General features: G+C 27.4%; 1 protein-coding gene across 1 annotated transcript in view; it reads right to left on the reverse strand.

Moving 5' to 3' along the window:
• The window catches only part of LOC112686488 (acetylcholine receptor subunit beta-like 1), an 87,199-nt gene that overhangs the window by 59,536 nt on the left and 655 nt on the right, over positions 1 to 27,008 (reverse strand). The window lies entirely within an intron of this gene.

Here is a 27,008-nt window from a genome sequence, read left to right on the forward strand (position 1 = left end):
ACGTTCGTTGTACGACAACGACAAGTACATACATCCACACACTGTTACACACACACACACACACACACACACACACACACACCTATATATACATGCACGCACGCACGCACTCACACACACATATGCAAACGCGCACGCGAGCACGCGGGACTTCAGTTTGGGCGAGTCCACTGCAGTTCTCTCTTTTGGAGATTTACTGGCGATATTTTTGAATATCGAAATTCCAGTGCAATGAATAGCATGATATAGTATTTTGCCCGTTTTCAATCTTTGTCATCATTACTGTTATTACTAAATTAATTTTCACCACCGACGGATATGATAAAAACAATATTGGCGTTGGTTTGGAGTGTTACGAATATTTCACATATTTAATGGCGAATTATATACTACTGTGAACATCCTGAATATGTATATGCATATACCGTAAATAATATAACCACACCCATACTAAATTATAATTCTTTCGAGGTACGTTACATGAGGTGGAAATAGCAAATTCTAACTCTTCCTCGTTTTTTAATGTACCTAAAAAATGATTAAAATTCCCGGATAAGTACCAGTACGAATAATTTACACCGAAATTATATATATTATATTAGCATAGAAGCATTCGTTTTTATGATTATTTATATAATTGTAAGGAGAACAAATATTTATAGATTTAAATATAGTTTAGAGTGCTTTGATATCTTATATCTAAGTACGTATTATTATAGATTTAATGTTTATTTTTACAAAGTGGCTTAATACTTCATATATTTTATGGTCGGCTATTGTTTTATGATATTTTAATTATTTAAAATATGTCTTAGAAATTTTGTAAGATACAATACATTCATAGTAAATTAGGTAGTGTTTATTGGGTTGGAAGAATGTAAATGACAATGGATGTATTATTATACTATATTATACTTATTATACTCGTAGTACGCGTGTGAAAATTGTCAAACGTGATTAATAGATGTTTGCTGACATCAACGGGTGCAAATATTTAACAAGTAAAAGAATAAAAAAGATTTAAAGAAAATGTGTAAACAAATCAAACCATCAGAGTAAAATTTAAAATTAAAACAAATAAGTATAATTTAATATTTTGAATATTTTCTTTGATATTGATTTTTTCAAATATGTGTGTATGTAATAAAAACGTCGAAAAAAGATGACAGTTGTTCTTTAAAAATTATTTTTTTAGTTTTAACTTCTCGCGTATTGTTTATAAAATATAATCATTATGTTGATATAATTAATTTAATAATAAAAAAAAAATCCATTTAATTATTATTATTTTTCACTTTTAAAGTGCTTTTTAGTACCTAATAAATATTTTGATATGTCAAATGTATTATTACAGTCATAATAACTTGTACTGAAGTGTACCAAGTATTATACTATGATAATCAAAAAAATTAATGTTTCTCGTATTATTGTGTTGAAACGTAAAATATTACATTTTTGTCGATTTGATTTAGTATAATAGTTTAAGCTGTTTCCGTAGTAACAGTGCTAGTTTATTATTAATTCTTATAATGTATTAAAAAATTATATTTTTTTTATATTTTAAAATATTATTTTTGCAATTGAGCTTGGTATTTATCAATGCATATAATATGAAAATGAATATTAATAATTTACTGTGAACGTGATGTGGGCATTCGAATCGGATGTAATATTTTATATCAAAAAAAAAAATTAAAATTTACATCTATAATGTACATGTATATAAATATGATATTGTGTCGTAAAGTTCGGCTAGTAAAGAATAAAATTTTTTATATCCATTGAACTTTTTACTTATTGGAATTCGAGTTTTTAAAAATCATGCTGTTTTTATTAGTTATTAAAATAAAATGTTAATTTAAATAATAATTATTATAGCTATTATATTATACAGGAACATAAATTTGCTTTATATTATCATTATTATTAAGGACGAAGATGATAATGAGAGGGAGATGACAGTAGTTGGACGAGAATTAAATAGGAATTGATCTGATTGACATCGGATGAAGAAGAATAATCTAAGATAGAGAGAAAACTGAAAATAAGAAAAACTATACCAAATTTTGTACATCATCTTTTTTCAGGTCCTTTCAGCACGTTACATTTTTAATACATTCGTTACCACTGCTATTTACATATCACAAAACGATGAACATTAGATCCACATAATTACATTTAACGAGTATTTTATACTACAAAACTATCAACAAATTTTCAAGATTTTCGGATGTTTATAATTTTTAAAAAAAAAACAGAACATCAATATTATGTCATTCGCTGTATGGATATGATTCCCCTCCGAACCCAATCCATCGCTCTTCGGACAAAATTCGAGAAACCTATTTGTTTACGAATTTCGGCAGCTCAAGATTCAACCATAGTTCACAACATCAAAAAAATAAATTATGTTTTACATTTTTTATTTTATGTATTTTATTTTTTATGATTTATGATGTGATCATCTATTGCATAATTTTTAATGAAATCAAAACAGAATCATTATCAGAGAAATATTTGTACAGGTATATTTTAATAACCTGCCATCGTATTAGCAAACAATCAGTGTAATATTGATGTACATAAATAGAATTGAAAATCATTTTTTTCTTAACAATTTTTCGTGTTATTTGAAAACAAGAAACGTAAATTGTATTAAAAATAATGTACATTTCACGTTTTATATATATCGCTATACATATAAGATAATAATGAAATTAATTTTTAACAAAAGAATGAAATAAGATCAGCCTTCAATTGTTTTATATGATACGTATGTCATTAAAATTTTTAAATGCACATCCGGCACGGAATGTGGAGGTACACTGCCGGACATATCGAGCTGTGATGTCTGTTGTTTGCACTCGAATCTTATACACGCATTTAATAGAAAAAATAATCTCAACATGTTATTAAACTACAAATATAATGCCTGGACTGTGTATGGTATATATTCTTCATGTTTAGTATATGTATTGCGATTTTTTTGTTGATTTTTTTTTTTGTACAATCTGTGAAAATATTTTTACAATAAATAAAAGTGAGAAAAGTTGTTATAAATATTTAAAAATAAATAATTATCCAGACAATAGTCATGATCGAAGAAGCCAACCATGGTTGGGACTTTGGGGTAATATTTGGTAACAGTTAGTCAGCCAATAGGTGCTCGGTATCACGTTCGCTTTAAGCATCTTCTAGGGTCTTCGAGGGTAGTGTGGATGGAAAGTTCAGCTATTAGTGGAATTTTGTGATTGTGTGTACTGAAGTTAAGAAGTTTATAGTATGATTTGGTAGTGTTTAAAACTGTTTGGATGGATAGGTTTTTGTGGAGTGTGTCGTTGGAGGCATGTACATTTTGTTATTTGCCGAAGATATTTGGATTGGAATGTTTGTACAATTTGTTTTTATATTAGAGGGCTTGGAAGCCCCCCCCCCCCCAAAGTTGTAGGCCATAGGTCCATATAGATTTTAGCAACATTTTACAAATTAATATTTTACTTTTTAGATTTAGGTGTTTTAATGTAGGTAATGTAATTGGCTTGATCGGTCGTTTAAGGTGAAGCACTGGAGATGGGTGTGATTTGCTCAGATTAGTTGATGATCTAGGTGCAGACCTAGATATAAAACATTTAGAACAATCAATAGGGGGATGTCATTGAGGTGTATGTGGGGGCAGTCTCTTTGTTTAAGTATGAATGTGCACTGGATGGATTGGTAAAGAGAATGACAGGAAGTGATCTACTTTTTCAATTTGATTTGGGCATAGAACATTGTTATGTGGTTAGAAGGTGGCGGTTAGATATTAATAATATGGGTTGGCTTTCTCCAAGTCACCGATGGCCCAAGTTCCGTCAGTTTTTTTTAAGTGGTGGTACAGGAGGTTGAGATCAGAGAATTTTCTTTGTGGTTTGCCAGAGGAGATGAGATGTTTAGCAAAGTTTTCTGATTTAATTGAAGCTAAAAACCATTTGAGTTTGTTTGTTAGATTGTTGAATTTTGACAGGTATTGCGGGCTTTTCATTTTTCAGATATAAGAATTTTGATAAGTAGAAGAAGATTTTTATTGTGATTTGTTAGGATGGAGCATGACCAGGTAGTTTCTTGAAGTGATTTGGTTAGGAGATATAACGTCGTATAATATATTTATATTGCGCGAAAGTTATAATAATAATAAGTTATTATAATCACACGTTTCATTCCGTGAGCTATGTATAAATTTATAGGGTGCAGAATATACATTAATAATATATTCACGTTCAATGCGAAAGATAGAGCACTTAAAAGCATACAATATGTAGTAAATATATCCACATGTATGTCGTATTAACCATATGGTTATAGCACGTAGTGTGTCTCGTTCCCGAAGGCGTATATTTTCTGACCTATGACGGGAAAAATTCAGCCAATCGGACAGTACGTACTTATGGTAATATTTAGATATACCATGAGTGCCGGAAAAAGAAATGCTGATTAGTGTCATAATATTACCTAGTTAATTGAACTCGACTTATGGATATACCGGCACGATGATCAGTCGTAAATTTATTACCGAATATTCATAATATTCATATTTATCATATGTAATAAAGTAAACGATTATAATACGAGTAATAATAAAGTATACTTTATATGTGGGATGAATATTTAAGGGTAGTGGTACAGAGATAAACGATTAAATAGATAATATCGCAAGAGTAATTGTTCTGGAAAAAAATCAAATAAAGTAGTTCAGTTGGATGGACGATAAGACTAACATGATCTCTTTCATATTATAACTGTAATAGAAAAGATAGAAAACTAATGGTGAGATAAGCTTAACTGAAAACTATAGATACAAGATTTCTTATGTATAGGTATTCAAATGCAATAAATTTGATCAAACTTAAACCACGATTGAAGTAGGATGCGTGGTAGGGTCAATAGGGTACGTCAAACATTGCGAAGAATTCTAAGACCATTATACTTCAAAGCGACAGCCGGAGCAAATAAAATAATTGTACCACTGACAGCAAAGGAGACGGTGTCAAAGCACCAAAGTGTCACTATAACCTACAAGAGGAATGTAGTTGTGGGTAACGGGACGATACTAGCGTATCCAAATAAAATTAACAGCATTAAATGCATCCCTATTTGACAAAAAAGTTCGTAGTTTTTACGATGTATCTTTTTTTAAGAAGACTCACGACTACTTAAATTTATCCCTCTAGCAAACAATCATTTGACCTTAATCCTATATTTTTGTCAAATACATTAAACTTGAATACATTTTTACAACTGGCTTTTAAATACTATACATGAAGTTAAGTAAATAGAACAGCATAACAAATTGACAAATACTGAGACAATTACCAACATTCTGCCGGTTAATATGTGGACATCGGAAAGGTTGAAATTGAAAAATACGGATCATTGGGACATTTTGTCATCGCATTTGATCGTTTCAAAAGAAAGAAATAATCAGTTTTAAAGTAATGATTTCAAGTAATGTTTAATACTTATACATTTTTTGAGAAAAAGGAAACTTAAAGTTATAAGTATTATAAACTATCGATTAATGAAAATAAATATGCAATATACTACTAGTGTTGAATTATTAGAACAAAATGCAGCCAAAAAAGCAATACTATATAATATATTATTACATCAAGCATTCAAAATCACACATTTAAATAATTTATTGGATTGTCAACAAAAAAAAAAGAGAATCAAGACGTACATAAACAATACAGTAAACATAGGCGAGAATTTCGCTTACACATCGATAAGTACTTAGATATGACACATTTATTTTTTTTCTTTTAACTCATACAAAGTATGCATAGCAAAGAAAAATGTTTGTTATTATTGAGCGTTATATTTTATAATAATATAACACGTTTCGAGCGCTAACTTTAAAAAAAAAAGGTACATCTATGTACGGGTATGATATCATAAATGAAATAGCAGCATCTATATAAGCTTAAAAATATGATGAAAATAACCTAGGTAATAAAACTAGTGAATATAACTTTCGGAAAAAAATATGTTAATTGGCTATGAACAAGGTCGGCGAGAACATTTGTGGGCTCCCGGACTAATCGATTTTAGGCCCTCTTTACATGCACTTTTTTGGCTAAGATATAAATATTATTTATGAGTACTTCTACATACTTTAGTACAAAAGAAATATTCAAGTTTGATGATATGTTTACATTAAAAACATAATATTTGATTTTGTTAAAATCTTTTATTATCTTTTATATGAAAAATTAAATATAGTATAATATACTCATATATATATATATATATCATAGATTTTATTTCAGAGATGAAAAAGAATAGTTTTTAGATAAAAATAATATATATATAAATATACAGTCTACTCGTGATGAAACAGTTTGTCTAAAAGAAAGCTGCCGGGTTTTTCTAATGTATAATATGACTAGCGACGGTATCGTATAAGCAAAATCATAAAATGAGATATTTATTAGGCCAACCAAGGATATACCAAGGATATACTAAGAGCAAAATAACATGCGATTGAAAGGTGTTTATGTTAATTTTATGGGCCAAAACAAACCATTTAGAAATTATATTACATATAACGCGTGCATAATGAAAAGATCGAAGTAAATGAAAATATGTGTTTTTAACTACATCATGTGGTGTTTGACAAAATTACGACGACCTGCAAAACAGGAGATGTGTTAATTAATTTTGACGCGTGATGCAAAACGGAATACAGTAGATGCTTGAACAACATGATATAGAAAAGCTTCATATCATACCAGTGATACAAGTTATGCCAGACTATTATATAAATAATAATATATTGACTATTATAATATTATTACGTTTTATACTATCAGGACCTATATTAATAGCTATAAAATCTAATGGTTGATTAAAATTCCATAAGTTCAGTGTTTTGACAAATGCTACGATATTATGGTCCATATATATTTTAATTATGTTTATAATATGAACATTTACTGTTATACTGTGCTAACCATATTGACTAGGTTGTTACAACGGGTTATTTTAACCATACACGTAGAGATAGAAAGATTCGAATAACGAGTGAATTGAGATACAGAGATTTCAGTGTGAGTAACTAATTTAATGGCTCAGCGATGGCAGAGAAAATCGTGAGATGAAAGGGTACCAGGTAGGACTCGATTTTCGAAACTATTAAAGGAAATAACCCATTTATTAGATTAATTTACCTATGCAAATCGATACTGAATACACTTTTAAGAGAAGTTTACGTGTTTAAACGTACAATAACAAAAAAATATACATTATTTGCCTACAAAATATGTTAAAATGATGTGTAAAATATAACGAATATTTTACGATGTTTTATACTGACTTTTATACAAATAGTAGTTATTTAATAATTATATATTATATATAATATTATAATCAAATCGCATATACAAGCTGGAGAATGAAGCCAGTCAAACAGCTACCACTAGGTCATCAGCTAAAACGGCAGACCCGGAGAACTCTCAACAGGATGAGAGTAGGCGGATCAAAAGATAACATGGCTAGAAGGGGCTACCTTAATGATCCTGACACAAAATGAAAATGCGGCCAAGAACAGATATTGGCACACCTATTAGTATGTTTAAGGAACTTCAACTTATGCACAAAAGACGACCTATTACAGGCAAATGAAAAAGCAATGGAAGTCACTCGTTTTTGGAAAACGAAAGGAAATGTTTACTATTTATATTATATTTTATTTGTTCATACTATTTATAATATTTATTATTGATTTTTATTACTTATTAATATTTTTAACTTAATGATTTATATTTTAATAATGTTAAGTGGCTGACAAAAAAAAAAAAAAAAATGAATGAAAAAAGTATTATATTAGATATTGCAATTATATTTCATCCGTTGAGGAAGGATGATCTGTTGATGTAACAAACCAGATTATTTATGTAAAAATTATGGCGAATAAGGGTCAACTGAGACGAAAAACGACTAGACAGTGTTTCCTCTACGAGTGATTGATAAACATAAAACGTGTTTACAATATTATCAAATAAACCAAAATGGTTACGCGAAAGGTCTCATTTTCCCAAGGTCACTTTAAAGTTTTGTGAGTTATGAGCTAAAACAAAACTGTTAGTACCCAAATTTGTGAACCCTCCAACAATTCTTCACAAAAAAATATAATATTATACCAGGTAAGAACAGTGTCTAAAAAATGTAATACTTTAGTCGAAATTCAAACGATGTGAGTTACTATGTTAGTACGATTATACGTGACCAATTGAGTATCCCACATCAATGAAAACAGACCAATAGTGTAAGAGTGAATTAGCATACGAGTAAGATATACATTTAGTCTTCGATTACTGCGTGTAACTTAAAAGAAAACCATTTCTACAAAACTATTGCTTCAATACTTTGACAATAATTGTATTGTAACACGAATTATAATACAATGGGGTTAACGGACATCTTAACGGACACCTCTCAATAACGGACATATCTGATAATCCTTCTAGTGAAATCATTTAATGGTATAACTGCATATGTGTGATAGGTGTGATATATGTGTGATGATGGTATAAATTCGGCTGAAATATAAATCGCTAGAAACATAAATAAAAAGAATAGAGCCTAAATTTTCGTGATTGTTAGATAAGTATCCCGTCGAAACTCCGAATGTAATTGAACCAATTATAGTAATTTGGATTATGATGGACCAAGAGAAAATAATAACGCCCATTTGAAATTAGTGTTGTGAAAACAACCGGACCATAGATTAATAATGAAGAATTAAGCGGTATGACCGCTTGCGAAAGTGAATAAATTGTTTTGATAACAGCTATCGATCATTTATCATCGCAACAATGACACGATCTCCGACATTGTCACCACACACAGAACTCTGTACGCACAATATTATGTAGACACGGTACGAATATTATTTGCAAAACGAACGGATAGCAATGGTGGTGGCATCCCACTTCCCACCTGCGCTCGCTCCATTTCGGAGGCTTGTGTATCATGTACCAAGTACAGTGTACATCTAGGAAAGTCGACCGTTGAGTCAATGAAGAGTTTATTGTATTTGGCGATGTAGGGGGAATCTTATCAAACTTTCGATGAACTTTGCACAATGCTCTCCGAGGAGGTATAAATTCCTGATCTCTGACGACGACAATGTCACCCGCGATCCTTCCGGTTTGTCTTTCATTACACGCTTCTGCTCGTTTCCTTATATTGGTGACTATTTAATGGTAGTATCGGGCAGCACGGAAACCACTACGCAACGAAATCTTTTTAGAATTTTGGCGACCGCATTAAACGGTTTCCTAGATTTTATGGGTGAGCAATGAATATTTATAGTTAAAAGATAAGGTATAAAATATACCAGCGAGGAAGGGTCTTCTGCATGCATTATTGGCCATAACTGTATCTCTGTCATCCGGGAGAAAATGTTGCCACTGATAAAATAGAAAATTTGCTGAGTTAAGAAGGTTGCAGCGTGATAGTACAATACGTAATTTTCACGACAACTGGAGTCAAGACAATGTAAACAGAACGTCTGGACTATTTAAAAATAATATCCCTTCATATTCTTTATATAGCAATTCATTCCTCATGGATCATTTTAAACTTATAAATACCTCGCTAACTTTAAAATTTTAAATTTATTGCTTGGAAATAAAATCCATTATGAAAGTTGGAAAACATTTTTTCTATTATTGTATGTTTAGAAATATCTCGTAAAAATGAAAATGAAAAATATTTTAGTTAACACAGTACGTTATATAGTTGGAAAGCCACTCATTTATGATCCATAGTGAATATTTGTGGAGATTTTTTTCGATTTAACATTTAAGTAATGATCTATTTTTAAAGTAACTTTTAAAAAATAACAAAATTTAAAAATAAAACAACATTATTTTTTTATTTTTTTAATGTCAAGATATAATTTTTGTAAAGTCATGTAATAATAATATTTAACTATTTTTTTAAATTTATAAAAAATTTAATAAATGAGAGAAATTCATAATACGATGAAAATAAAATTTTTTATATTTTACATATTTATTACTACCTAATCCAATAATAAACCTACTTACTGCTTATATTTTTTGTATTATTTGTTATTATTTTCACAACTAGGAAGGACTAGAAAGAAACAAAACTGTACTATACTTATACTTATGGAAGTAATTTTTAGTTAGTAAAATAATTAATTAAAATACTGTTGGGTCAAGATCGAAAACTGCACTAACCATTGCAATCAATTATAATATCAAAATCGTACATTCATTCAAGTGAACAAAGTTCTTGATGGAAACACGTCTCACTAGGATGCAAGAATTATGAATTTGAAATGAGATGTTTAGAAGTATATAGAAACTAAGTACATAAGCATATTTAATTTATCTGTATTTTAAAATGAATTTCTTTAATTGATATATTATGTAATAATATTGTTTCCCTCGCTCTTTGGAGGAATCAATTCACCTACGAATAAATTAAATTACTATAAAACAATTCACATATTCATTTTTATACCACGTATTAAAATGATCGAAGCAATTATAATATAATATCATTAACTTTGGTATTATACTTTATTCATAAATAACGATATCCAATCAAATAATTAATGTAATCAATTTTTTCGACATCTCATTTGATATTTTTAAAATAGCAAAGGGGCACAATTCATATTAACATGAAAAAACACTGAAAATATTTTAGTTTATCATGCTTCATTACGTTACCGTGTGAAAAAGTACATTGATGTTAATGGAAATCATTTTGAACATGACTTTTTGTAAAAAAATAAAATTTATTTTTAATTATGTGAATTTGATTTTGGTTATTTTGATATATAAAAATTATATTAATTCATCCTGTACGTTAAATAACAAAAAATAAAATACACCTTCGTTTTTTATATTAAGTCCTCGACAAATCGATGTAATTTTCTGATTCTGATGACACCAATAGTCCAAAACTTGTGAAAAATGCAAAAACAATGTTTGATCTCAATTCATATGATGATTTACAAAAAATATCATACAAGTATTTTTTGTATTTATAAGTTGTTATTTTAAAAATAAATAAATAAAACTTAGGTTTTGGAGATGGGAAAAAATTCAGTAATATATTCATTGAAACCCCACGGATTTTGATAGTTAAAAACTAAATAAACATGTTAATTTATTTTTCATTTCATCAATTTATACAGTCAATACATGGTTTTACATCATAAATTCGTACAAAATTATTTAGCTTATGTACTAGAAATACGATACTTTCAATAACTTCCATATAGTTAAAATAATTAAAAATAAACTAAAAGTATGAAAATAAAATGAATAATTGTACTAACAGTTAAAATAATAAAATAAAACCGTTTTAGATAAAAATAAGAATATTGAAATGTAAAACATTTAATGATGTTATTGGCATAAGAGGACATTTTTTTTCCTGGTAAATGTATATTTTTGTTATCAGACAATGTTCATTCCTAAGAGTACCATTTTAATGCATACAAAAAAAACAATATTCTAATGACGTAAATTAATAACTATTTTATAATATGGTTCATTCTTCCGTTCAATTCTCATGAAGATTAACGAATATTAATTCTTAAATGTTTCCTCGAAATGTTAGCTACAATGCCTACGTTCGTAATTTTCGAGACGTATGCAATAAAACATTATGAGAACATAATATATCTATATAATATTATTATATGAGTGTGTGTTATAAATATTATTTTTCTTAGTAGATATATTATTTTACAATATCTTTGCAAAGGTACGTTGTTTTTTCTGTTAACACTTTTTCAGCTATTATAGATCTTTGCTAAACCCCAGTAGAGTGAAGTGTTAAAGAAAAAACATTATGTAATGTATCAGTATCTTACGAATTTTTACTAACATTGATAATAACAAAATAGTTTATACATCATGCTTAGATATTTAACGCATATAGTGCTGAATTAATTTTTATATTTAAATATAAACTACGTAGCATGTCCACATATTATTCTCATTGTATGATCCTGTATGTATCTTCCATCACCAAAAGCACCTTGTTTATGCCGGTGACGAAATGAAAATACAGTTTTTATAATCCATCAACCTTTTTAAAAAATATTCAACTAAAATATAATTTACTTGATTATATGCTCAAAGATATATTTTATATTATAGTACGTTAAAATAAAACAAATAATCATATTCATTTTAGTATTATTCTTATGATTTTTTTTTTATATCATCGTGTCCATGTATATATGAAACTCTAAAATGTGTAATAATCTTTTCTTACCTTATACAATTTAATCGAATATAGTGTAATAAAAATACATGTAACCAACACACGTATTCTTAATCATCCCTTCTACTAAATATTAATTAATATATGACATTTTATGTAATATATGCATAAATAATGGGTAAAGTAAACAATTTGGATGGACATACGATGCATTGGACATGACATTTGACTAATGCGAAAATGATCATTTGAGGAACGCATAATTTCCTATGCTGGCCTAAAACATTATCAAACTATAATGTATAGCAAAGTAAAACATTGATAATTGTATAATAAAGGATGTTACTGAAAATCGTTTTTGAGCGGATTCACTGCTGTGGCTAAAATTAAATAATAATTATTACAAAATTAAAAATAATAATAATAATTTGCACGTTTTTGTAAAAAATTGCATTTAATCGGTAAACAGTAACCAACTGTTAAATTTAAAAATTACTACAATAACTCAAATAATATTTATAAATGAGTTTTGTATATCTTCGATAAAAGTACAATAATGAAATATTATTTTGAACACGTAGTGATAAATTGTTAAAAAATACCAAGGTTTCCCTCAACTATCATTATTTTAATTAAGCTCCCAAATGGCAAATTTTATTAAGAGTACATAAATAAGTAATACAACATGGATGATACTTTGAAAATGGAGCCTTGATGTTCGGGGTGGAAAAATGACTTTAGGGAAAACAGTTTAAATTGACGAAAATCTTTTATGATGCCTCCGAGGAGGATTAAAGTAAACCCAGTTGTGAACATACGTTGTACATGTCTGTTAAACTGAGAGATTCTCTCTTCTCAAACAACAATCATTCTACATTTCAGGTTTATTATTGTTTTTTATGTTTTATTTAATATAAAAAAGTTAACACATTTTTGAATCGAAAACTATACAAATATGTTTAAAGAAATATTGAAAAATTTTCTGGTAGAATAGAAGTATAGGTATGTGCACGAGATGCTTAAGTGATTCTATTGAAAGTTGTATTTTTACCAATTTATTTTTTAAATACAAAACATCAAATTATTCATTCTTAACTTCAATAAAAATTAAAATAAGTGCTTTTTATTAATTAATGTTATAATTTTCATTTCTAAAGTATCTTAATTTCATTTAAGCTGTTTTTTCGATATAATTTCCTTATTCAAATATTTGTCGTTTGATTTTGTTTCAAGTTAAAACTCTGAAGAGTTTATGGTAGAAATACTTCATATTAGTATCTCTTTCTTTCTCTCTCTATCTTTTTTTATGTTCATTGAGTGTATATTGTAGGTTTTGATGGCTTTTCCCTTCGCCCTTTTTATCATTTTCCATCACATGCTCTCTTTCTCTTATATTATAAAAAGACTCGTTCGCATGTTATCGTCAGCTCGTCTCACCGGAAGCGTTTTTACCTTCCTTTACATTGTTGCTCTAGACCTTTTCTCTTAGGTAGTTTCCAACATATGCTATAGTCCACTGGCGGTCAAACACTCTCTCTAAAATCTAATTGTGTTCTTATTTTATATGTGAGACTAAAAAAAAAAAAATGAAAATAATAACTTTATACTTTCCAAAATATACTCGCATTTGTGTGGTTCTTGTGCAAGCGTGTATGAATATGTATGTATGTGTGTGTATATGCTGTGTACAGGAAGACCCTGAAGCAATTTTGGCGGGTAGTGCCAACAAAAGTGCGCTTCACTAGTTAATGTCCTAGTATCGATTTTGGTGCGTGGTTGACTCAGGCAGCCGGTGGACTGGCGAATGGGTGACGTACGGAAGGAGAGATATCAAAAGGCAAGACGGTGGGTGGTGGGTGGTGGGATTGATAAAATTCTGGCAACAAAGGGGCTTCTTTTACCCGGTCCACGCAAAAGGCTTCTCCTCTTTCTCCATTTCTCTTTCCATCTCTATCTCGTTCTTCTCTTCTTCCGCCATCCCATCCCCGCTTTCTCGTGACTCTTCTCTTCTATCTCTCTTTAACTCCAAAGCACTAGCGGGTTCATGTTTCCAAACCCGCATTAATGTTTGTGTTGGCTAAAAGCACTTCAGAGAAATTTGCCACACACGCAGAAGTACAATTTCGGACGTATAATGGAAAAGTTGGTAAAAGATTAAAGTCGAAATGTAACGCGGTGTTAATTAAACAGGGCTTCATCCCCTGCCATAACGACAAACTGCGACAACTCAGTTACTATTAAACCACAAAAAAAAGTGTGTTACAAACAATATGAATGTTTAGAAATACGAAGAAGCATAATAGTGAATTGTTCTCCATTGCTTTGTATTTCTCTGTGATATTTAATCATAAAAGTATAGTATAAAGTTTATTTCAAATTAAAATCGATTATTATTCTATTACTCACACCATGAGAGTTATCGCTAAGAATTTAATATATGAATAACAATATTTATACCGACGTGTTAGAATAAAATATAAAACTATGTATGCTTTACTAAGTATTACTCAATGTATATACAGTATAATTTAAAGTTTTAAAGATAAAAATTAAAATATGTAGAAATCTGATTTTTGAAAACAATTTATTAGATGAAATGTGGTATACTAGTACAATTAATATATTTGACCATTATAATTAATGAATATTGATTAGGATTTAATTTTTTTTGTTTTATTTTTTTAAATAAATCAAAATATAAAATTATTCGTAAAAATTTAAGAAGATAATAAACAATAGAGATATTAATAAATAACAAATCAATATTATGTTATAAAATAAATATGTATATTTATGTTTTATTATTATGTTTTTAAAGACCGGATATTTCATGTGTGTTATACAACTGTTTACAATAGATTACTCAAGAAACCAGTATAATAAATATACGTAGTATATGACTTTACATGTTTGACTACTCATATTGATACTAGATAAAGTTTGTATTATTAATATTATTTTTATTATTATTCTGAAAATTATAATAAATCATTGTATTAATAAATCTTGTTATTTAGAGCATCACTTGTTTTATTATTATTATTATTATTATTATTATTATTATTATTATTATTATTATTATTATAACTATTATTATTATTACTGAGTTTGGAGAAGTATCAAAAATTTATCAATTTTTAATCGTTTATAAAAATATTTTAATTACAATTTTTTTCGATTGTTTCAAATTGTACTTAAAAATTAAATATTAGTTTTGATTGGATTTCATTAAGCCAATTTACCAAATTTTAAAAGTTCTATAAAAAATGTATTCTCTTCTATTAATACTTTATTAAAATAAACCTAACTTATACGAGAATATCAATACTTAATGGTATATTATATAACTGATTTTCTAGAAAATTGTGAAAAACTACTTACAGTATTTATTTATACATACAATTTTAGAATATGATTAAAACCTTGTATAACTTTTACTATAAGCTAAGCAAGTATTTAATAAATGTAGTAAAATTATTCTGGAAATGAAAACCTTTTGAGTGCTCTATGTATCTATATATAGTATAATTATATAAAATTTCGATAAATTGCTGTTATCTTTTTTATACTTGTTTCAATTATATTTTGTAAGTGTATTTTTATAAATACTAATTTGGTAATTTAAAGATAATTTATATGTATCTATTTTTCGTAAAATCAAAAAACATTTAAGAAATATAAATTGTATTCGTATATTTTATTTGTTATTTTCTATTCAGAATTAGATTTATGTGTAACAATTTTTACATATAATTTATTCTAACTTAAACTATTTTTATGTAATAATTCTTACTTGATCATTTTTCCATAAAAAATGTAGTAGTTTTGATTAATTTTCAATGACTTGAATAACTTTATCAAGTATTTATTTACAACTTAAACATACATATACATATTAACACAAATTACGACCTTATGGAATTTTAGATTGATGTGTCATTTTAAACATTCAAGTTGTGTTCATATTTATTACCACTAAAAGCAAATTTAAAACTTAAAATTAACATAAGTTTCATACTATGGTATAGAATTTAAAGTTTTTATTTCTTATGCTGATTGTTAAAAAAAGTTGTTTAATTGTTTTCGATAAACAACAATATATAAAATATATACGATACAAATCCATACGATGTATGATGTATGATAATGTATAAGAATCTTTGTGTTTGTTCCGTATGAATACATTTTTCTATTCCTAACCATGGACAGTGATGAATAGTGACGATAGTGACTATAATTACGGCAATATTCATGTCCGTCTATATACCCATCGGAAATTCCATTTTTAATTATATAAGTCATCCTGATATCTCAATGACTAAGCCAACTTAACATATGTGGTAATAATATGATATTAACAATAAAGCGGATTCGAGAAATTGTCTCCCCACAAATAACTCAAAACCGAGACGATTAACATATACGTAAATGAATAAAATATCGGTGATTAAGTAACCTACACATTACTGCTTTCAAAATTGTTGAGGTAAAATGTTATCAATACAGTTTTCAGAAAAAAGTTGGCAGCGAAAAAATTTGGAAGACACATCCTAGTTGCTGTTATACATATCTCATCTCTCACAAAAAAAACTTATCGTTCACAAGCTAGTAAACAATATCCATACAAGAAACATGGTAATATGGCAAAGAGTATCTGATATCCATCGTTTCGTTGGACGTTGGTGAGTATCAACCATGGTTACTTGTATCTGCTGATAACCGTGAGACAATATACAAAGTAAATATAGTTAAAATAATATAGTAAATAAATGTGGTCGGAGCTCATGACAAGATGCATTTTAAGCAAACGGTCAGAAAGAGTCAATATTCTTAGCTTTTCCTTTGTCCGGTGGTAAAATTGTGGAAATTTCCATAGAGATCGTATCAAATCAGTTACGCTCATAAAATGTAAACTATTCATATTGAGACGGCTTGTAATGGTTATAATCGCTATTATAACTCCACTGTTGATAGAAGATTTACAATAAAATATTTACTTGTAATAATTAGAAGTGAGTGAAAATTATATCTGTGAGCGGATTAAGATAATTTTAGCCTGACGATGAATGAATTTTTTTGATATTATTAGAGTTAATTGTCTTTTTACGCATATACTATGGATTTATATTTTTGAGTCCCGTCGTATTAATTGTTTGATACGTGCCGAAATATTTTATTATCTATGCATAAATCCACGTCTTGTTGAAGGATTAAAAATACCAAAAATGTTATCAAAACCCAGATTAAAATAGTGCGCAGAAAAGAAGGGCATCAGAAGCACAAGGGAATAATCGTAAGTATGAATCAAGGGATGGACGCTTAAAACCTCGTATCGATGCACCCCTACCACGAAGTGTGAATCGACTACAAGCTAACAAGGTTAACACAAACCACGTCACGTGTGACACGAATGACCTAGATCAGATATTATGCATGATAATGAATTAGTAGCGATCAACTACGGCCCACGGGCCAGTTCTAGCCCGAGATTATTTATTAACCAGCCCACAATATAATTAAATAGAAATAAAGAAGAAAAAAATTAATTTACATCTATCTAAAAAATATGATATATATATATAATGTATTTAAAATAAAATATGGATTAATATTTAAAATATTTTTTTTTAATCTTATAATCAAAACTAAATAAATAATTTAATTTTTAAGTATCACTTCTTAAATATTAAGAAAATGAGATAATAAAATGTACAAAAAACGTAAATAAATATTATGTTTAAAGTGATTATAACTTATATTAATTCCAAGGAAAAATTTTAAACTCTTAGTCTCGGTAAAACAGATTGGTTATTACTGGCAAAGTATATTATATAACCAACAATGGATATGAAGTATTGACGAACTCGACAATTAGACGAATAAGTCACAACAGGGGTACTATTGCAAACGTTATTAGAGGGTGTGAGTACGTACATTTTAATAAACTTTCGATTATATTACCACCGATCATTTTTCTCGTGAACCACGATTTTTGTAGATATACATACTGTTTTCCTCTATTCAATAGGCTTATACTTTCTTCGGGTCCACGCGTCGCCGACACCAAGGATATAGATTTTACCTACTCGAAGTCTTAGACAAAGAGTTGCATATTATCAAACCAATTCAATTTATACAGATATTGTTGTATAGAGTATGTAGAAAGAAATATCAGTTTTAAAAAATAGCAAGTAATATTGCAGTTGATTTATATTTTCATATAAAATGAGTAAGTACTCTTGAATTTTAAATAGTATACGTATAATTTATTTATCATATATTCTCGAATTTTCCTGGAAATGCTTGGATTACGTTTATAGATTATGATACAAGGTAAATTTCAAATCTCGTGTATTATGTTACGTTTCTAACGGAAATAACAGTAATGTTAAACTTGGCTCTATGTGTTAAAACGTCGAGTACACGCCTACACCGTTAATATAGCTTTATATAGTTTGTTGGCGATGAAGTTTAGGTGGTTACAAAGTTTCACCGCAAAGTTTTGGCTTTGCGTATTGATCTCAATGGTATTTTTCGTCTTGAATGCAGATTTAGTCTACTTATATATGTACCTTACGAATATTTAAAAAATACCAAATGAGCAAAATATTGTAATTTAATGATTTCATATAATCACTGTATCAGTTTTTTTTTTTTTTTTTTGGGTGAATTTTTTCATAAATCCACGGTCCAAAGAAATTCTGTATTAGTGATTGTTTTAATTCATTCAAAGTTAGAGTAATACTAGAATAATATAACAAAATATGTAAAATAAGATGTATATAATAAGATATAATATATGATTCAATGTATTATATTCACTACAATTAACAAACTTTATAACGTCATTCAGACAATAGTTTCATGATATCACTAACTTATTAAAATATGACTTAACATTGTGTACAGTTTTAGTTCAAAATTCGTATTAAAATAATTAAATTCATAGAGATTGATGAAAAATTATAAAAAATAAAATGCATTTTGAAGAATTCTAGCTTTGAAGTACCTATGGTTTGAATTCCTTTTATATAAGGAAATTATATGCGTAGATGTGATCAGGGTTTTTAATTAGGCAGTGAATATTAATTTAATATTTCTTTTATGTATATTAATATAACTGCGTAGTATTTAATTTCTTTTTTTTTTTGTGTTTGAATTAATAACACGACCAAGGTACTTAAAATTCAATTTTGTTATTTAAATATTCAATCATAGGTCAGTTTTATTAATAAAATATTGCTGGTCTTTTCTATTTTTATGAACAATGTACTATGCGAAATTAGATTTTTTAATATTAAATATTTTTAAATTTAAACTATAAATATGTTTATTGTTAGAAATAGAAAATTTCTAATAGAAATGTTCAAATTTTTACCATATTTTATTAAGTGTTAGATTATTTTTATTTAGAAATTATGTCTGCTAAAACATAGATGTAATAGCTTTTGGAATATTACACATTTTTTCTATTGAAAAATTTTGGATAAAATAAATTCGTGGTAATTTATGTCATGAATTGTTTTGAAAATGTCTTATGTAACTGATAAATCAGCTATCATAAAATATATTTTAATAGTGTATATATATTAAGTTAAACATTTTGACATAATCAATAGATCCCAAGAAAAGAAAAAAACAAGTCAAATTATGTATTGATATACTTCTTTATAGAATTATAACGACAAAGTTTATCACTTTATTTTTGTGTAAATAACTTTTTACTATAACTAATTTAGGATACTGATGGGACTAAAGGGAGCTATTGGTTTTATTGTGATTGTTTTTTTGTTTCGAAAAACACTAGAGGCAATGAAAATATACTTCTCTAAAGTGTTGCCTAGGATATTCCGTCAGTCGGGTATTCATCTATTGTTAATATTGTAGTAATAACCTATTCTTATTATAGCTTCAGTAAAAATCATTTTTATTTTCAAACCAATATTTTATTACCTATTGCATTAAAATTTGTATTACTAGGCGTACAACAATAATTCACTTCGATATTAATGGGTACTATAATGTTACACAAAGTCTAAACATTATACCCTCATAAATGGTTTGGATAATTATTTTTCTAGCGGCATTTTTATGAATATAGTTATTATGATGTGCTCTATTAATGCTCATTTCGTACATAAAAGTTACAAAAAAAAACTAAGTACGAGTATTCAATAATAATCAAATAAATCATGTTATGTAATCTCTGCAGTTGAAATATAATAATGGATACGATAAATTAAAATTAAAATATTATATTATCGAACGATTTATTTAAATATGACATTATAAAAGAAAATTTATTAAGTGTGTCTAAGACTCGAGTAAAAATATAAACGTGATAAACATTGGTTTCCTAGTTTTAATATTAATAACATCATTAATACAGCTGTTCTGGCTACAATTGTTCATTCGTCTGTACATTTAAGAAGTATAAATAATTTTTAGAACTACTAAATGAATTATTATTATTATTATTATTTTTATTATTGTTATTATGTGAGATGTTCCTCAGTTACGAGTTGCAATACTAATGTCGACAATTTATCCGAAACATTACCGTTTGGCATTTCCGAAATCCATCTTCAATATCCGATCTGTAATAGTTAAGACGAAGAAAATCACGTCTACCGTATAAAACGTTCCGTTAAAAAAAATAAAATATATGTAATAACTGAAGTGAAAATAAAACTATTTAAAATAAACAGTTTAACCATTCAACTCCCTGATAGAACATTGTTAGATAATTCTTCGTTAAATAGTATAGATTCTCAAAACGTATAATTTTTTGATAAATTGCCGAACTGTTTCACTGCTATAAATAAATTACGATTTTTTTTTTTTTGGAAATGTATACAATAATTTACATAATTGTATGTACCTGCAGTAGTATGACTCAGGGAAAGTCTTAGTGAGAGGAGAGGTATAAATATGTTCATTACAAAATTATTACTTCTCTGCTCCCCTATTAAATATTTGATTTTTAATTAACTAGAAAAGTAACCTACATTAAAATGCATATTTCTTGATAATTTTAAATCACAGTAAAATTCTTAGAGTAGTTTCCCCATAATAACGTCACACCTATGTTTATTATTTATTTAAGTGTGCGTGCATGCATGTGTGTATGTATGCATGTGTGTGTATGTGTGTGTGTGTGTGTGTGTGTGTGTGTGTGTGTGTGTGTGTGTGTGTGTGTGTGTGTGTGTGTGTGTGTGTGGGTGTGTGTGTGTGTGTGTGTGTGTGTGTGTGTGTGTGTGTGTGTGTGTGTGTGTGTGTGTGTGTGTGTGTGTGTGTGTGTGTACCACGAGACTGACAGTGAACACGTACTATAATGACAGCTTACAAACATCCAAGATGAATCACTGATGGGGTTATTGACAAGTTCAAAAGAAAGTGTTTTAATGATACATTTATAGTAAATATTCCAGTTTTTAAAACATCTCATAAATTTATATATATACATATATCGTGAACGAATAATATAAAATCTTAATTTGCAATGTATATAATGCACGTACACTTACAAATTTAATTAATAAACAAAAAAATGTATGCAACAAATAGTATGTAAATTGTATAAACACTATTTTAATAGAATTTTATGCATTCATAATTTCATAATTTGAATATTTTTTTTATATAATACATTTTTGTATTATTATAATAGTAATTGGATTTTTTCCATTACAATAGACCCTGAAAATAAAATAATTTTTTTTCTACTAGCCACGATAAAATTGTACCACAGATAATACTAGGACAAATTAATACAATCAAAATAAATTGTATGATAAAATAATATATTCTATATTTTTTTGAACTAATATTTAAATTATTTACAGAAAGAGGTATGATATTATTTAATGCTTATTAATGAATTATTAGTAAACAAATCCATTTTTTTTTTTAATTAATTTGTACATCTGAAAATTTTTTTGAAATATTAAACTAATCATATTTTATATTTATTATAAAACATTCTATTAGACAGTATTTATCTTTCCATAAAATCCTTTGATTTAAATCAGAAACTATAGTTTATGTAAAGAATGAGAGGAAAAGCTCCATACATTTTAAGAATTTAATTTCTATTCTACCAATACTTAGTATACACACCACTTGAAATTTCAAAGAATGTCATTACATTTATGGTAGAGAATTTTCTTTTAGTAATTTTGAAATCCACAAACAATAAAACACCAAAAATTCTATAAGACGAGACTAATTTAATTTTAAAAACTATCTTAATAACATGATTTTGATATAAAACGTATTGCTATAGATAATATTATAACACACACTAACAAGTAGTGATAAAAAATACTTAAAAATATTCCGCACACTGTGTAAAATATTATATAAATACTCGATGTATAAATGTACAGTTAAATTACAATTCAATTTAGTTAAGCTTCAAAAAATTAATGTAACCAACCTAAAACCGAAAAAAAAAACCAGTTAAGGAGTAGAAAATAATTTTAATTTTAAATCCCATAGATGAATCGAAGACTACATTAAGACTACAACTACATACTAATATTATATAGATAAATACTCAGTGATGCTCACACACTAATATATAAGTGCGGATGGGAACATGGGATCTTATAGTCTTGACACTGATTATTGAATTTGTATGACATATGAGTACGAGTAGTCAAGAGGTAATAACTTATTAAACTTAATACGTACCTGATTGATGATTAGTGATGATATACATAGTGGGTAGGTGTTTCCGAAAATAATTAAGCCTTACTAATTCATAAGTCTGTGGGCGCTACTGTAGATACCCAAATATTTTAAAATATGTTCAATTACATTAAAAAAATAACTATCTATATATGTAATATATTAATGTATTTAATTTTAATCATTCATGTGACTTAATTTAAGAGCCATGTTAGTGTTTCGTTTTTACGAGTACATAAAACGTAATACTAGGGGATTATTAGGGTCTATTTTCGTATTAGTACGAAACACAGATCCAAAATGTAAACCGACCATTGTGATGTTACAATGACTACTCTACACGTTTTGGCATTTAATCTGCTAGTAACTTCTGATACAAAGAACGGAGCTGTTATTTGTGCGTATTGTATGTCACATATATTTTGAAAGATGTACCGTGGCCATTGTGTGTGTATGTATTGTTGCAAAAAAAAAAAAAAAAAACGATGATATAGTATTATAATGGCAGAACCATTTTTCCTACTCTATTAATCTAATAACTATAATAAAATAGATCACTAAAACGAAAATATTAAATCCCGACTATTATAATACATAAAATTGCTGTACAAATGTGTCTATTTATATAATTATTATAAATTACTATGTATTCCTACAGTTTTAATTTTCCACTCTATAACAAATATATTTTGTGAATACTATTTCAATATTACATAAAACTAGCTAAGATCTACAAAAAAAAATCCAAAAACTTCGATTAGGTGTATTAACTTTTACCGTAATAAAAGATAAGTATTTTCCATTAGAGAAATAATACATTAAAATTGATATAATTTTCTTTCACTTGATGTTTAACATTTTATATTTTGAATTTTTTTGAAACAGTTATAACAGTTATTTTAGTTTTAGTTTTAGTTTTAGTTAAACTATTATTTTTGAATTCTCATAATTTTCGAAGAAAGGTCTTTCATTTATTCATCTATATTTATAGTATGTTACTTTGAAATAAAACTGCACCACCACCAGTGAGATAGACAATCATGTAGTTATATTTGTGGTATATTTAAGAATAGTTGACAATATTAGTCCTTTTCTAAGTTTCCCCAAAGAACATTCTTTAAAATCCATCTCCAGACATTTCTCTACTGTTCTGGTTTCTATTAAAAAAAAAAATCCCTCCTAATGTATGGATCAAATAGGTTTATGATATACACATATGTGAAAGACATAATAGTTTTTAAAATATCATAATTATACAATTATAACAAACATACGCATTAATGGTTATTGAAAGTAGTTGCTGAATTTACAATAGTAACCCTATATAACGATCGAATTAGTTTTATATACGAGAATTATTTAAAAAGTACAAACCGAAGTTTTTATTTTCTTTTATTCGATTTTTTTTTCCACCACTTTATATACTAGGTTATTTATTAACAACGTATTCATTCGTAATGACTACCAATTTATAATCCAATATTCAAATCTGTGGTAAATATAATTGCATTAAATTAATTGCGAATTCTTAAAAGGCATATAGTATTAATCTAAGTCAATTATTTTTAAATTAACAAATTAAGGCCTTAAAATAAATATTATTTTGCTTATTACTTTAAAATCATAATTTGTTCTTTGAATGAATAGGTATAATGCACTCAAAAATGTGAATTATTCGTTATTTTAATACAAAAAAATATACGTACAGTTAAATATTAATCTTAAATATTTAATTAATATTAAATATTAATTTAAAAAATATATTTATTTTTATAAAAATAAATAATTTTATACTGCGAGAAACATGCATAAATAAGTAATCGATAAGTCGTTAACCAAAGCCATTATTCATATAAATAAATAAAAACAAAAATCTATTAAAATAAATATTTAAAAACAATAATACGTATCAAGAAGTAATAATTTAAAATAAACTTTTAAATTTTCCAACAGGATAGATCCTTCTGGTGATATAGGTGGGAGGGAATACCCTTCCTCTGAAATTTCTTTCTTAATTTGTACGATATATAATTATTTTAAGTGTTATATCATGTCATTATTAGATAATTTTCACAGTTTCAATAAACTAAATAATTACTCATTTTATATTTTACTTATATTTAATCGACTTATTAAAATTAAAAAGTTGGAACTTATGTAGGAAAGAATTAAAAATTTAAATCTCCTTTATAAAAAAAAAAAAAAATTTCTGGCTATGTAACTATTTTATTTATTTATTTTTTTTTAATAAAATTTAATAAACAAATAAGAAATTATTTCTGCAGTCGTAGTTTAACTACTGAAATCAAAACTTTTAAGGGAAACATTCTTCAATTTTATATTGTTATAACTAAAGAACGGATTTTATCGTAAATATATATTTTTATTGGAATGCGATATTTTAAATCTGATAAAAAATAACTTATTACTATGAAGTACCAATAAGTGATTATTTATTTTATTTATTTATTTTTTATGATTTCTTTTATTAATTTGATTTTACAATTTTACACTAAATGTCTATTTTAAATTATACTTTGTATCAAAAATACATAAAAATCGTCGTACTATCTTACATTGTATAAGTGTTCTGAACATATTATTATTTTGAATTTTATTGAAATTGAATATTTTATTCAGATGCTTTATCCGACTTTCAACATCGAATATGATTTTAGAGGGAGTTTTTGACTAGTATTTTAATAGAAAATCGTCAAACAAATCTACTAGAAGTAGTTAAGATCACAATTAATATTTTGTTATATTAATTTTCACTATTATATTCATTTTATCGGACAGTTGGACAAAAACTTTCCATAGGATGCCAAACAATACGTTCATTTGACATTCTAATTATATGTAACTTAAAAATTAAAATTATGTTAAATTATGTTTTCATAAATTATTTTTACGCGCTTATATAGTATGAAAATCGAAAATAATAATGTTTCGCTTGTAAAATAATAAGATAAAAATTAAAAAAAAAAACTATTCTAAGTATATACGATAAATCGTATTATAATTTATTTCAAGAATCATTTGTGTGAATATTTTACATGAGGCACATGGATTTGTTAATAAAACCCTTGGAATCAAACTTCAACACCAAACGGAAAACAATATCTTCCACCCCTGAGCGATGCATGGAAATTAAAGCCGTAAGATAAAACCGATAGCATAAGTTTAATTTAAGTTTCTAATCGTCCACCTCTCCCCCATTCGGATTTTATACCAAGAAAATACACTACATATTCATTGAAATTTAATAGAGCATTTAATATAATATAATTAATATTGAACGTTTGATCAAGTTAATGTAATCTCACCGGATTACAAGCCGTGCATTGATCATTAGGTACTCTATTACTTTTAAACACATTTCGAAGTTAAACTTACTACTATCGATATTAAATATTACTATAAATGTACATTTAATTTATCGCACGTGGAAAAAACATGAGCTGAACGTAGTTCCTTCTCGTCAAAGTCCCCGGACGAATGTTATGAAAATGTTTACCACGCGCAACGTATAATAAGAAATAATTGAAATCAAAATCGTACACGCAGGAAACTCGTCACCTCCTGCACCGTTGACGGGATGTTTTCCAGACGTAAAGATTTCCGGAGTGTCTTGGCGCACTATGATAGTGTTACACCCTGTTCGATAATTTAATCTCACCGTTATCGATGCCACTACCCCTGCCACCGAGTCCGCGGGTTAAAATAATCTACTTCCACTTCAACATCAGTGATGTACACGTAATTTAATAATTCCATAAATATTAATGCGAATTCGTAAACGAAAAATGTTCAAGCACCTATATAGCCGTGTACAATATGGTGTTGTGTTCAAAATTAATGCCAGCGATAATAAGTGCACTCGATGAGACAAACCGATATTTACCCATTCCACCATACAATTGACTTGATTCGGTGAACACAACCGCGTCACTATATAGATTGATCCTAATTCTACTACTTTCCTACTCCTTCTACTATAAATGTTTCTACTATTACTACTACTACTACTACTACTACTACTACTACTACTACTACTACTA

The sequence above is a fragment of the Sipha flava genome, unplaced genomic scaffold, assembly GCF_003268045.1.
Source record: "Sipha flava isolate LNK unplaced genomic scaffold, YSA_version1 108_pilon_pilon, whole genome shotgun sequence".
NCBI classification, from domain to species: Eukaryota; Metazoa; Arthropoda; class Insecta; order Hemiptera; family Aphididae; genus Sipha; species Sipha flava.